This window comes from Danio rerio, chromosome 20 (genome assembly GCF_049306965.1).
Source record: "Danio rerio strain Tuebingen ecotype United States chromosome 20, GRCz12tu, whole genome shotgun sequence".
Classification (NCBI taxonomy): Eukaryota; Metazoa; Chordata; class Actinopteri; order Cypriniformes; family Danionidae; genus Danio; species Danio rerio.
This window is the reverse complement of record NC_133195.1, coordinates 49,955,001-49,967,588: the sequence shown is the minus strand read 5'-3', so window position 1 is coordinate 49,967,588 and position 12,588 is coordinate 49,955,001. Positions and strand designations below refer to the sequence as shown.

General features: G+C 34.8%; 1 protein-coding gene across 7 annotated transcripts in view; it reads right to left on the bottom strand.

Annotated features, from left to right (window-relative positions):
• Positions 1-12,588, bottom strand: part of batf (basic leucine zipper transcription factor, ATF-like) — a 76,208-nt gene that overhangs the window by 35,430 nt on the left and 28,190 nt on the right. For 4 of the 7 annotated variants that reach the window (XR_012395632.1, XR_012395630.1, XM_073932883.1 and 1 more), the window contains 2 exons: positions 10,747-10,809; positions 2,543-2,666 (listed from right to left, as the gene is read on the bottom strand). The gene's annotated coding sequence lies outside the window, so the exon portion shown is untranslated. Of the gene's footprint in view, positions 1-2,542; positions 2,667-10,695; positions 10,810-12,588 lie in introns of all 7 variants that reach the window. The other 3 variants (XR_012395631.1, XM_073932882.1, NM_001045059.1) reach the window with 2 other exon arrangements.

Below are 12,588 nucleotides of genomic sequence, written 5' to 3'. Positions count from 1 at the left end.
GAGAGAGAGAGAGAGAGAGAGAGAGAGAGAGAGAGAGAGAGAGTTAAACTATAAAACGCAACTTCAATAGTTACAAGGAAAAAACAGATTGTATCCTTCTGATTGCACAATACATTAACGCCTGTCACAAAAAGAGAGGAGACCAATAAAAACAGCAACGATACGCTTACACAAAAACACATACCCACTTCTAAACGGTTATAAATGAATCACTGTAAAAATAATGATATTATTATTGTTTTGTCCTAAAATCTTAATTGCTAATTATTTACTGTGTCTATATAGATCATTTTGAGGGATGTAAACAAAAACAATGGTCCCAGCATATTTCCTGCTTTACATTTTTAATTTCTAGAGCTTCTGAGAATCCAAAAAGAGCCACATGGTGATAAATAATGTCATGATAGCTGTTTTAAAATTAAGATATGATTGAATTGCTTCTCGTTGCAGTTATGAAATAGTTTGATAACAAGCAGGAAATGCTCATGCCAAAGACATCACCACAATGAAATGGTCTATAAACATCTTCTTTTATTATAAACTTCATGAATGCTTTGGCAATACATTTGTCATTGCCAATAAAGCATTTTTTAAATTTGAGAGAGAGCAAGAGAGAGAGAGGAGGAGAGAGCGAGCGAGAGTGAGGGAGTTTGAGGTGCTTCCCCTTCTGATTTGGAGTATTTTTTGCAGGTGTACTTAAACACTGCATCACTTATGTTCAAAAATTCCATCTGACTTCACCCTCCACATTACCATAAAACGTGCGGCGCCAGAATTTCTTAAGCACCAGATTTTCATACGCGCTGCTGCCCACCAGAGGCCCTCTAGCAATCCAGAGGCGCCAAAAACATGCAGTTACTGTCAGTGATGCAAATGACACCCAGTCCAAAACAAAGAGTCGCAGATCTTTCCCCAAAAACACACCTGAATTTCAGCAAACCCAGCATTTCTCACTTACCTCAGCAAGAGAAACCATGCACGAACTGCTGGAAATTCTCAGATTTACATTTTGTATATGCAGCAGCGGATGAATATTGTACAAAAATGAAAATGTTTTGCTTGGAAATTTGAAGAAATACTTTTTCCTGACTAATACGTTGTTCAAAAATCTTCAAATTGCATTAAATAGATTTTTTTTCAAATGTTGTAATGATTTATTTTGATAATCATCATCATATAATCGTTATTTTGAGTATCTCCTTGACTTAAAAAATGAATCCCATCTGAACTTGTTGAATTTTGTGCAATCGTATGTTGTGTGATACTGTTTTTAAGCTTGCAAAAATTGTTTTAAAATGTATATACTTCTAAACAAGGGCTGGGCGATATGGCGAAAATGTAATCCCAATAATTGTTTTGCATATTGAATGATAAACAGTATATATTTCAATATAAGTTGTTGCTTCCAGATTTAAAAAGAGTACAACAAGACTGAAGCCACAAAAAACTAAGGGTCCATTAAATGGCATAACATATTCTCAGATGATAAATAAAAAAAACACTCTTTTAGATTCCCATTGTTGCACATTTCTGCTGTGGGATTGGTTCGTATATCAATATGGAGTAAAAAACCTTGAGCTTATCATTGTTATTGACACAGATTTGATCAGGATTCGATATAATATCATTTATCAACCAAGCCCTATTATAAACCCTGAATTTATATGATATAAAATGCAGTAAAAAAGGTAAATGTTATAATTGGGGTCTTTTTTGACACATTACTTCTGTTAGACTTTAATAATCGATTACTCTGTATAATAATAGTTAGGTTTGCTCATCTTGTTGTAGTGGTTACTTTCTCGTATTTTATCTTATTGTTTTAATTCAGTGTTTTACAAAATTTTAAACGTATTTTATTTGTGCATATTTTATGGAATTTATTGTTTTTATTTATTACTGTCATCAACCTCTGCAATCTTTGTAACATTAAAAGGAGAAATGTTTTGACATTTCTAATTGGTGACAATTATACCATGTATGAAATGGGTGGGGTTGTGTTTTTTATGTATTTTTTTGCAAATCATTATTGTTATGTCGACATGGTAGTGCAGTGGGGAGCACGATTGCCTCAACAGGTATGTTTTTCTGTGTGTTTGCATGTTCTCCCCGTGTTGATGTGGGTTTCTTCTGGGTGCTCTGGTTTCCCACACAGTTCAAAGACATGCATTAAACGTCAAATGAAAAACTAAATTACCCATATATTAGTGTGTGTGTGGATAAGTTGGATAAGTCTGCATAGGTTGGTGGTTCATTCTGCTGTGGCCACCACTGATGAATAATGGGATTAAGCCGAAGGAAATAAACAAAACTACATCTCTACATGCTTATAAACCATGAATTTATGTGATAAAATGCAGTAAAATGTAAATATTACGAAACATAAATACAATTTAAAAGATTTTTTTTCGTTTTATTATTATTATTTATTTATCGCTTTAGAATATAACAAATCAACTCAATTAACTTAAGGAACATCCATCCTTTCATCTTTAAAACAAATGCTACAGGGCAGTATGACGTTGTTTCTTTCTGTACTTACCACTGCTTACCTCGTGTTACATATGGACGCTTTTCTGCTGTTACCAGTTTGGACAGTAGCTCACCATGTACGTCGGTGGACTTGAGAAACAGAGCGGAGATGACTGCGACAATGGGTTTCAAGTCTGGCAAAGAACGATTCCAGAAAGCAGATAAGACAAAAACAGAAGCCAAAATATAAAATGAACAAGTAAATAACAGTGAGAATAAAGTTAAATCTGAAAATGAAGTAAAAATCAGGCCTCACGAGGGCTTTTCTGTTTGTGGATTGCTTTTGAAAATACTGTCGGCTGGGTTTAGGGAAGTGCATTGGTCGATCTGTACTTTTTAAAACATTATTGGTTGGGTTTAGAGAATTGGGTGGGATTATCAGTCAGTTGGTCAGTCAGTTGACAGCGGCCTCTGGTGGATATACGCGAGAACAGCAGGCGCTAATGGCACTCGCGTGAGAAATTGTAAATCTCAAAGAGCATACACAGCAGCCTCTGGTGGATTCATGAAAACAAAAAAGTAGCTGGGATGTATTTGACGCTCTGCAGAATTGTATATAGGAGTACGTAATCAGAATGAGCCTGGGTTGCTTTTGGTAAATAAAGGGTCTGATACTCCACCTCTAAAAGATAAAGAATGGCTTTCTATTATGAAATTTAAAACAATTCATTTCTGTGATGCAAAAGCTGAATTTTCATCATCCTCCTGAAATCATTAATGATATTTGATTATTCACATTTCAGTTTCACAGATTTCACAGTTTTTTCTGTAAATAAAATACTGCTAAAATGCTTTTCCTGCATCAAGTTTTTGTCTAGTTTCTAGTCTAAAATATCTAAAAATAAATCAAATCTAAGTCTAGAAGCCTTTTCAAGACAAGTGAAAATATTGTTTTGTTTTCAGAATTAATAATTCAAGCTTGAAAGAATTGGTTTTGCTAGGACAGAAGCTTCTAAAAAGTTTTTAAAAATTTGGGGCCTCTTCCTTGCTTATTTTTTAAAGAGTTGAAAGTAGGGCACCTATGAATCATGGACAATTTTACTCTTACTTTTACACTCCATTATCAATGTTTCGAGTTTGACCAAGTAAAACAGTATATTATTTATATTTATATATATATATATATATATATATATATATATATATATATATATATATATATATTATATGTGATTTACCCTGGCGGTGTGGTGGCACAGTGGGTAGGGTAGCACTGTCGCCTCACAGCAAGAAGGTTGCTGGTTCGAGCCTGGGTCAGTTGCCATTTCTGTGTGGAGTTTGCATTTTCTCCTTGTGTTCATGTGGGTTTTCTTCTCCGGTTTCCCCCACAGTCTAAACAAATGCACTATAGGTGAATTGGGTAAGCTAAATTGTTTGCAGTGTATGTGTGTGAAGGAGAGTGTATGGGAGTTTCCCCAGTACTTGGTTGCAGCTAAAAGGGCATTCACGGTGTAAAACATATGCTAGGTAAGTCGGTGGCTCATTCCGCTGTGGTGACCCGATTAATAAAGGGACTAAGCTGAAGAGAAAATGAATGAATGACTGAATTATTTACTGTACATGGACTTTTTTTTTTGTTTGTTTGTTTGTTTGTTTGTTTGTTTGTTTGTTTTTATTATTTTATGTCTTTTTTAATTAATTTACCTATTTAATTTTATTTGTTATCATTTGTATAAAAGTTTTATAGATCATATAAATGTTTTTTGTGCTTATAAAAAAATTCTAAATATAAAATAATAATAATAAAAATTTTAAATATTCACAGTTTTTTCCCTTAAATCTGAACATGGGGTGAGAAAAGTAATCTTATATCAAATTGAAAACAAGATTTTTTAAATAACCCCACAGCCAGATTTTTGGACTTTGATTTTTACATTTTCGACACTTAATTTTGACTTATTATTTCTCCACTTGTTTCAATACTGCTTCTTGATTTAGAAATACTTGCGTTTTAAAGAAACACTCACTTACTTTTGACTTGCAACAATTTAAACGCATTTACTGTAACACATCTATATTATTAGGCCTAAATATGATGCATACTTGCATGAAAGAAAGTCATCTATCTTTTTTTTTTTTCTTTGACAGCCAGTGCTCGATTTTTATTTGTCATATTATCTGATGGGCGTTTAGAAGCAGATCTGAAGGGAACAGGCGCTCAGATGAGCATCTGTGTATGTTGTCTGTCTAGTGATGATCAGAATTCAGTGCAAGGCCTTGAGAAGAAGCTCTGACTGAATCGTGATGTGTGATGTGTGTGTGTGTAGGTGGAATATCCAGTAAGCGCAAAAAAAAACACAATAGCAAAATATCCATTCACATCTCTGTGGCTTCTCGTCTTACTCACACACACTGCCCAACATGATTGCAACAGGTTGTGCTCGGTAAACATGCTAACGACTTTCCCCAAACAGATCACAACATATTACTGGACAAACCTCCAAAGAAAAAAATATAATCCGACAGGGCGGTGCAGTGTGACATTATTTATTTACGTATGGATAAAATACAAAGGGTTTCATTTCAGATTGTGCTCAGTCATTTATTTTGTGGTGTCATAAAAGAGAATGTTTACAATAATAATTCATAATTAAATAATTTTAGAATTTATGAGTGCAATATTACAGCCATTAATGGGATGCAGACAAAAACATGAATAATAGCATTATGAGAAAGACGCAATCTCGAAAGTACAATGTTAACACTTTCAATATTTCTATATTGAAACCTGTAATCATCAGTTTTTGAATGTTTTTTTTAATTAATATTCATTTAAGATTTCTACATTTTTATCAATCATTTGCCCTGAAGTTCTAAATAAAGAGAGAAATATGGTCAAGTATGAATTTCTGAGCTTTTAATTTGAAATGTAAAAAGATGCGGTCAATATATAAGCTATTAAATCGATAGAGTTTACAGTATGGTGCTATAAAGTGCATCCGGAAAGTACTGATAGCGCTTCACTTTTTCCACAGTTGTTTATGTTACAGCCTTATTCCAAAACGGATTAAATTATTTATTTCCTCAAAAATCTTCACTCAATACCCCATAATGACAATGTGAAAAAACGAATTTTTGAAATTGTTGCAAATTTATTACATTTGAAAAAAAAAAATCAGATGTCCATCAGTATTCACAGCCTTTGTTCAATACTTTGTTGATGCACCTTTGGCAGCGATTACAGCCTCGAGTCTTTTTGAATATGATGCCACAAGCTTGGCACACCTGTCTTTGGGAATTTTTTGCCCATTCCTCTTTGCAGCACCTCTCAAGCTTTATCAGGTTTGATGGGAAGCGACGATGCACAGTAATTTTCAGATCTCTCCAGAGATGTTCAATAGGATTTATGTCTGGACTCTGGCTGGACCACTCAAGGACATTTACCGAGTTGTTGTGAAGCCACTCCATTGATATTCTGGCGGTGTGATTTGGGTCATTGTCCTGCTGGAAGATAAACCGTCGCCCCAGTCTGAGGTCAAGAGCACTCTAAAGCAGGTTTATATTCAGGATGTCTCTGTACATTGCTGCATTCATCTTTCCCTCTATCCTGACTAGTCTTCCAGATCCTGCTGCTGAAAAACAGCCCTACAGCATGATGCTGCCACCACCATGCTTCACTGTAGGGATGGTATTAGCCTGGTGATGAGCAATGCCTGGTTTTCCCCAAACTAAACGCCTGGCATTCACTCCAAAGAGTTCAATTTTAGTCTCATCAGAGCAGAGATGAAGTGCCCTATCATACAGCCGGCGCAAAGTGGCGCAAGGCGCGACGCAGTTGTTGTTTGCTTGTTTCAAGTCGGTGCAAGAGTCGTTTTGAGGTTTTGTGCCACACTGTTTAAATAGCAAATGCATTTGCGCTCATATGTGCGCCCATAGGCGTTCTGGTCGAAAAAGGATGGCCTTCTGAGGTGCGTTGCTATTTTGAGAAACTATAATAGATTTTTCAAGAGACCAAAACAAAGCCGGTCTAAAGTCCAGCGCTGAGTTGCGCCTCGCTTACACACTGCTTAATACACACAAGATGTAGAGCAATACGCAAATATCTTTACATATAAAAAATAATTAAAATATTAAGGATAAATATAGTATATAGAATATATAGAATATATATATATATATATATATATATATATATATATATATATATATATATGTATATATATATATATATATATATATATATATATATATATATATATATATATATACAAAGGATTAAAATATTACAAAACATATTATTTTCTAGCCTACATAAATATGAAAAACCATACTTAGTTTCATTCTTCGTCTCGGGAGGCTTTTTCAGTTCATTCAATTTGCTTTTGTATAATGTTATTATTATTATCAGTATTATTTATTATATCCATATTTATATTTGTTTTATTAAAAACAAGCTTAGATTTGCCCACCTGTCAGGTTTTAGACCATATGGGGCACAGCAGGTGTATTTGGATATAACTCAGTTATTTGAGCACACTTTCGTTATTATTGTTGATTTATTTGTTTGCTGAAAATTAGAACTGAATTTCTAAATAGTTTTAAAACAAATAATTCCGCTAAACAAAAAATAATTATTTATAGGCTAATTGATGTATTGTGCATACAAGCTTTCCCTATATCCACGAGAGCGAAAGTGAAACTAAATGATTTATCTCTCATTCTCGCGCTGCAGATGCTCTGTTTAGCTGTTTTCTTGCTAGTGAAATGTTTAGTTTTTCCACGTACACTTATTTTACGTCATGTAAATAGCATATGTGCCATGGCGCAACGTAACTGGCTCCTAAAGGGAATTTTCCGTCCTTGTATTAGCAAAATGGGATTCTGACACGCCCTGAAAACGTTTGCATGCTGCGCTTTGCGCATGGACCATCAAAATAGAGCCCGAGATGTTTCTTATGGTCTGAGAGTCCTTCAGATGCCTTTTGGCAAATTCCAGGCAGGGAGTGGCTTCCTTCTGCCCACTCTACCATACAGGCCTGATTGGTGGATTAACGCACAGATGGTTGTCCTTCTGTAAGGTTCTCCTTTCTCCACAGAAGAATGCTGGAGCTCAGACAGAGTGACCATCGGGTTATTGATCACCTCCCTGACTAAGGCCCTTCTCCCCCAATCTTTCAGCTTAGATGGCCGATGAGTCCTGGTGGTTCTAAACATCTTCCATTTACGGAGGATAGCACCACTGTGCTCATGGAACTTTCAGAGCAGCAGAAATGTTTCTGCAACCTTCCCCAGCCTTGTGCCTCCTTTGTCTTCATGCTTGGTTTGTGTTTTGACATGCACTGTCAACCCTGGGACCTTATATAGACAGGTGTATGCCTTTTCAAATCATGTCCAATCAACTGAATTGACCACAGGTAAACTCCAATGAAGCTGCTGAAACATCTCAAGAATGATCAGTGGAAACAGAATGTAGCTGAACTCAATTGTGATTTTTCAGGTTTTTTATTTTTAATAAATTTGCAACAGTTTCAAAAACTGTTTTTTCACATTGTCATTATGGGATATTGTGTGTAGAATTTTGAGGAAATAAATTAATTTAATCCATTTTAAAATAAGGCTGAAACATAAAAAAGTGGAAAAAGGGAAGCGCTATCAATACTTTCTGGATGCACTGTATCATGATAAATATCATTATCAGGATATGAGATGACTTTTATTGGGATATTACATTTTTGTCTAAAATTTAATTCAAATTTAATTCAGAAGCATCAAATATGTAGTTACAGTTCCAGCAAATTTGATTTCACTGCATTCAGCCCAAAAGTGCTCCCACAATAGGTTTACATCAATCAAAGGTCAAAAAACATTTTCAGTTACTCATAATAATTATTACATCTTCAGATCTTTTTTCTTAGTGTCTGAAATGATTGGCTTAAGGTTTCACTTTCTGTAACCCCTCCTTTCCCAGAGCTTACTTTGCTCTGATTGGTCAGATCACAGAATGGTCTGAAATAATTGGTTTAGGGATCCACTTTCTCTAAACCCTGCCTTTCCCAGATCTGCCATTCCCAAATCTTATGACCTGGTCTAAAATGCTACTCTCCTCTCATTGGCCAGATTACATTCTAGTCTGAAATAGGTGGTTTAATGATCCACTTTTTGTCTTAACTCCGCCTTTCCCAGGTCCTACGCTGATTGGTCGGACCACAGTCTGGTCTGAAATGGTGCGTTTAGGGATCCACTTTCTCTAAACCACACCTTTCTTAGATCCTACTCTACTGTTATTGGTCAGATCACATTCTAGTCTGGAATGGTTGGTTTAAGGATCCACTTTCTGTAAACTCTACCTTTGCCCAGATCCTACTCTCTTCTGATTGGTCAGATTACAGTCTGGTCTAAAATAGTTGCTTTAGGTATCCACTTTCTGTAAACCCCGCCTTTTCTAGGTCCTACTCTGCTCTAACTGGTCAGATCATATTCTAGTCTAAAATGGTTGGTTTAAGGATCCACTTTCTGTAAACTCCACCTTTCCCAGATAATACTCTTCTCTGATTAATCAGATTATGGTCTGGTCTGAAATGGTTGGCTTAGGGACCCACTTTCTCTAAACCATGCCTTTCCCAGATCCTACTCTGCTCTGATTGGTCAGTTTACGGTCTGGTCTGAAATGGTTGTTTTAGGGATCCACTTTCTCTAAACCATCCCTTATCCAGATCCTCTGCTCTGATTGGTCAGATTATATTTTAATCTGAAATTGTTAGTTAAAAATCCACTTTCTGTAAACTTCACCTTTCTCAGATCTTACTCTTCTCTGATTGGTCAGTTTACGGTCTGGTCTGAAATGGTTGGCTTAGGGATCCACTTTCTCTAAACCATGCCTTTCCCAGATCCTACTCTCCTCTGATTGGTCAGATTACAGTCTGGTCTGAAATGGTTGATTTAGGGATCCACTTTCTGTAAACCCCGCCTTTTCCAGGTCTTACTCTGTTCTGATTGGTCAGATCACATTCTAGTCTGCAATGGTTGGTTAAATTATCCACTTTTTGTCTAAACCTCACCTTTCCCCACATCATACACTGCTCTGATTGATCAGATCACGGTCTGATCTGAAATGGTTGGTTTAAGGATCCACTTTCTTTAAAAATGTTGTCAAAAACTGTAACATTATATAGCAATTATACACCTAAACAAGAACTCAGAACTGCAGAGTGAAGCTGCAAATATTTTCAGCCGTAAACAGCTTGTAATACTGCTTAATGTTGAAAATTTGTATTTTTTCTTGTTACGTTATTTTTATTATTTAGCATTATCATAAACACAGTCGTTTGTAGAGCAAGTAGTTTCATCGATACTTATTTGTTATTGCTAGTCATTTCCCCCATTGGCAAATAAATCTGTAGGTCTAAAACAATTACAGAAAAGAGCTTATATTGCAGAAAAAGGTCAGTATTGTTATGATGATTCCTAATGTTGATTTAAAAACAACATCATATCGTAATTGGTTGGTGTAATTTACAGGATATCATGGTTTACACAAATACGTCATTAGATTTAGCGGGATTTATTAACTTTGGCAAAAACTGCCTTAGGCAATCAAAGTGAGGAAACTAAACTCCTATTTACATTATATCTACACTTCATTGTTAATACTTAAGGAAGATGCAATATAAATCTCTTACCTATATCATATCTGCATTTTGTTTACGATAAGAGAATTAGCGAGTGAGTAGATTCCAGTCAGTGTGCACGTACGCTCAAAACTCTGATGTTTCAAGCAATGACTAATCTACCGCCTCTGATTGGCTGTTGCGTTCATAGAAGCAACAGAAATGTTTGTGATTAATTAAAAGTTGGTGCCGTTGATCTTAGTGAAATACCTTGGATTTTTTGAGATGGCTGTAATTTATTTGTCATTTTTTTGTCCCGTTATCTTGAAAGAAATGAAAGCGATGTTGTGGTTGTGGTATGTAGAGTGTGTCAGTTGGTTGAAGTAAAGGTCAATTTTCAAAGCCTATAGGTTTTACGGAGTTTTTTTTCTCTCTTAACTAGAATTAAGGGTAGTTTATTCTCAAAACTGTATCAAAATGCAATATATAACAACATATATCAACTTAATAGACACTAAGCAAGTATATAATGGCACAACACACTGAACAAACACTTTTTAAAGAGCTTCAGTTTGTCCTTCAACTCATGAATGAGAGCATAGAAGTCTTCAGAAACCTCTTGAATCAAACTTGAAAAGTGATTCCTTAAGATATCAAGTTTACCCACAGTTTTCGGTGATTCCCGACGCTTTTCCAGCACAGATGGTCACACTGAAGATGCGAAGACATTCTGCAGAGAGAGAAAAAAAAAAAAAAGAGGAAAAATGTTTTTACATTGCCTGACTGAAGAAGAGATTGAATATATGAAACTGTGGTAGGTCTAATAATAAACACCACACCTATAACTTCACATTAATTTATTAATAGAGGAGTGTCGAAACAGACATCAGGCCACACACAAACAGAGCCTGTCTGGATTTCATGTCTGATAACTCAGAACATTAAGATAAAAATACTGAAATATTAAAATATTCAATGCTAAATTAAGTAAAGAAAAAAACTAACCACAATAAAAAAAGATAAATGACAAAGTACATAAAAACTGACAATTCAAAATGAATGAATTACTGAATACAATACCTGACAAAAGTCTTGTCGCCTATCTAGTTTAGGGAATAACAAATAATAACTTGACGTCTAGTTGATCGTTTGGTATCAGAAGTGACTTATATGAAAGGCAAAGGCCTCTAGATTACGCTTATTTTACCAAAATAAAATATGATCATGCCTTGATTTTTAATTCTTTCATCAGGACAGTAAGGTCTGACTTTACTTAGACAAAAGTCTTGTCACTTAACAGAAATAATTTACAGTATAGAATATAAAGTCATGCTGCAGTGGAAAAAGAGTAAATATCGTGCATGATTCCCATGAGCTTGTATGAGCTTGCAATGACTCAAATAACGGATTAATAAAGTCATCTGGAATGGCAAAGAAAGCGTTCCTGCAGGACTCCCAGAGTTCATCAAGATTCTTTGGATTCCTCTTTAATGCCTCCTCCTCCTTTATCTTACCTCAGACATGCTCAATAACGTTCATGTCTGGTGACTGGGCTGGCCAATCCTGGAGCACCTTGATCTTCTTTGCTTTCAGGAACTTTGATGGGGAGGCTGAAGCATGAGAAGGAGCGCTATCCTGCTGAAGAATTTGTCCTTTCCTGTGATTTGTGATGGGCAGCACAAATGTCTTGATACCTCAGGCTGTTGATGTTGCCATCCACTCTACAGATCTCTCGCACACCCCCATACTGAATGTAACCAAACCAGGATTTTTCCTTCACCAAACTTGACTGATTTTGTGAGAATCTTGGGTCCATGCTGGTTCCAGTAGATCTTCTGCAGTATTTTTGATGATTGGGATGCAGTTCAACAAATCGACCTTCTGACACTTTTCCAAATGATCAACTAGAAGTCGAGTTATTATTTGTTACTCTTACAACTGGGATCGATGACAAGACTTTTGTCTGGTAGTTTAAACTAAAAATACAGAAAAGGATAAATGCTTAAGTAAATAAAGGAATACTTACTAGCACTAAAGCAATACAATATTACCATATATTTAAAATAAATACCAGATAAAATGTGTTAATGCTATAAATATATAAAATATATAACAAAATTATTGACAATGAAATACTAAACTGATAAATAATACAAAATTAATGAAATAAAATGGCAAAATCTGAACGTTAAAGCATGAAATAAATTAAAAAGGTCCATTAATAAATAATAAATAATATTTATTGATAAACACAAAAATATTGAAAACCAAATATATATTATTACTCTTTTATATGTAATTAATTATTAACAAGAAAAAGAAGAAGAAACTAAAAAATGGCCCTAATGCTGAAATATGACAAAGTGAAAAAAGAAAACTTGAGAAAAAAATAAAATAAAATAGATAAAAATAAATAAAGGAAAAAATCTGAAATTTTTTAATTAAATAAAAAAACCTTGACCACTTGAGATAATAAGTTTTTAACTAAATACATATCAAGATACAAATA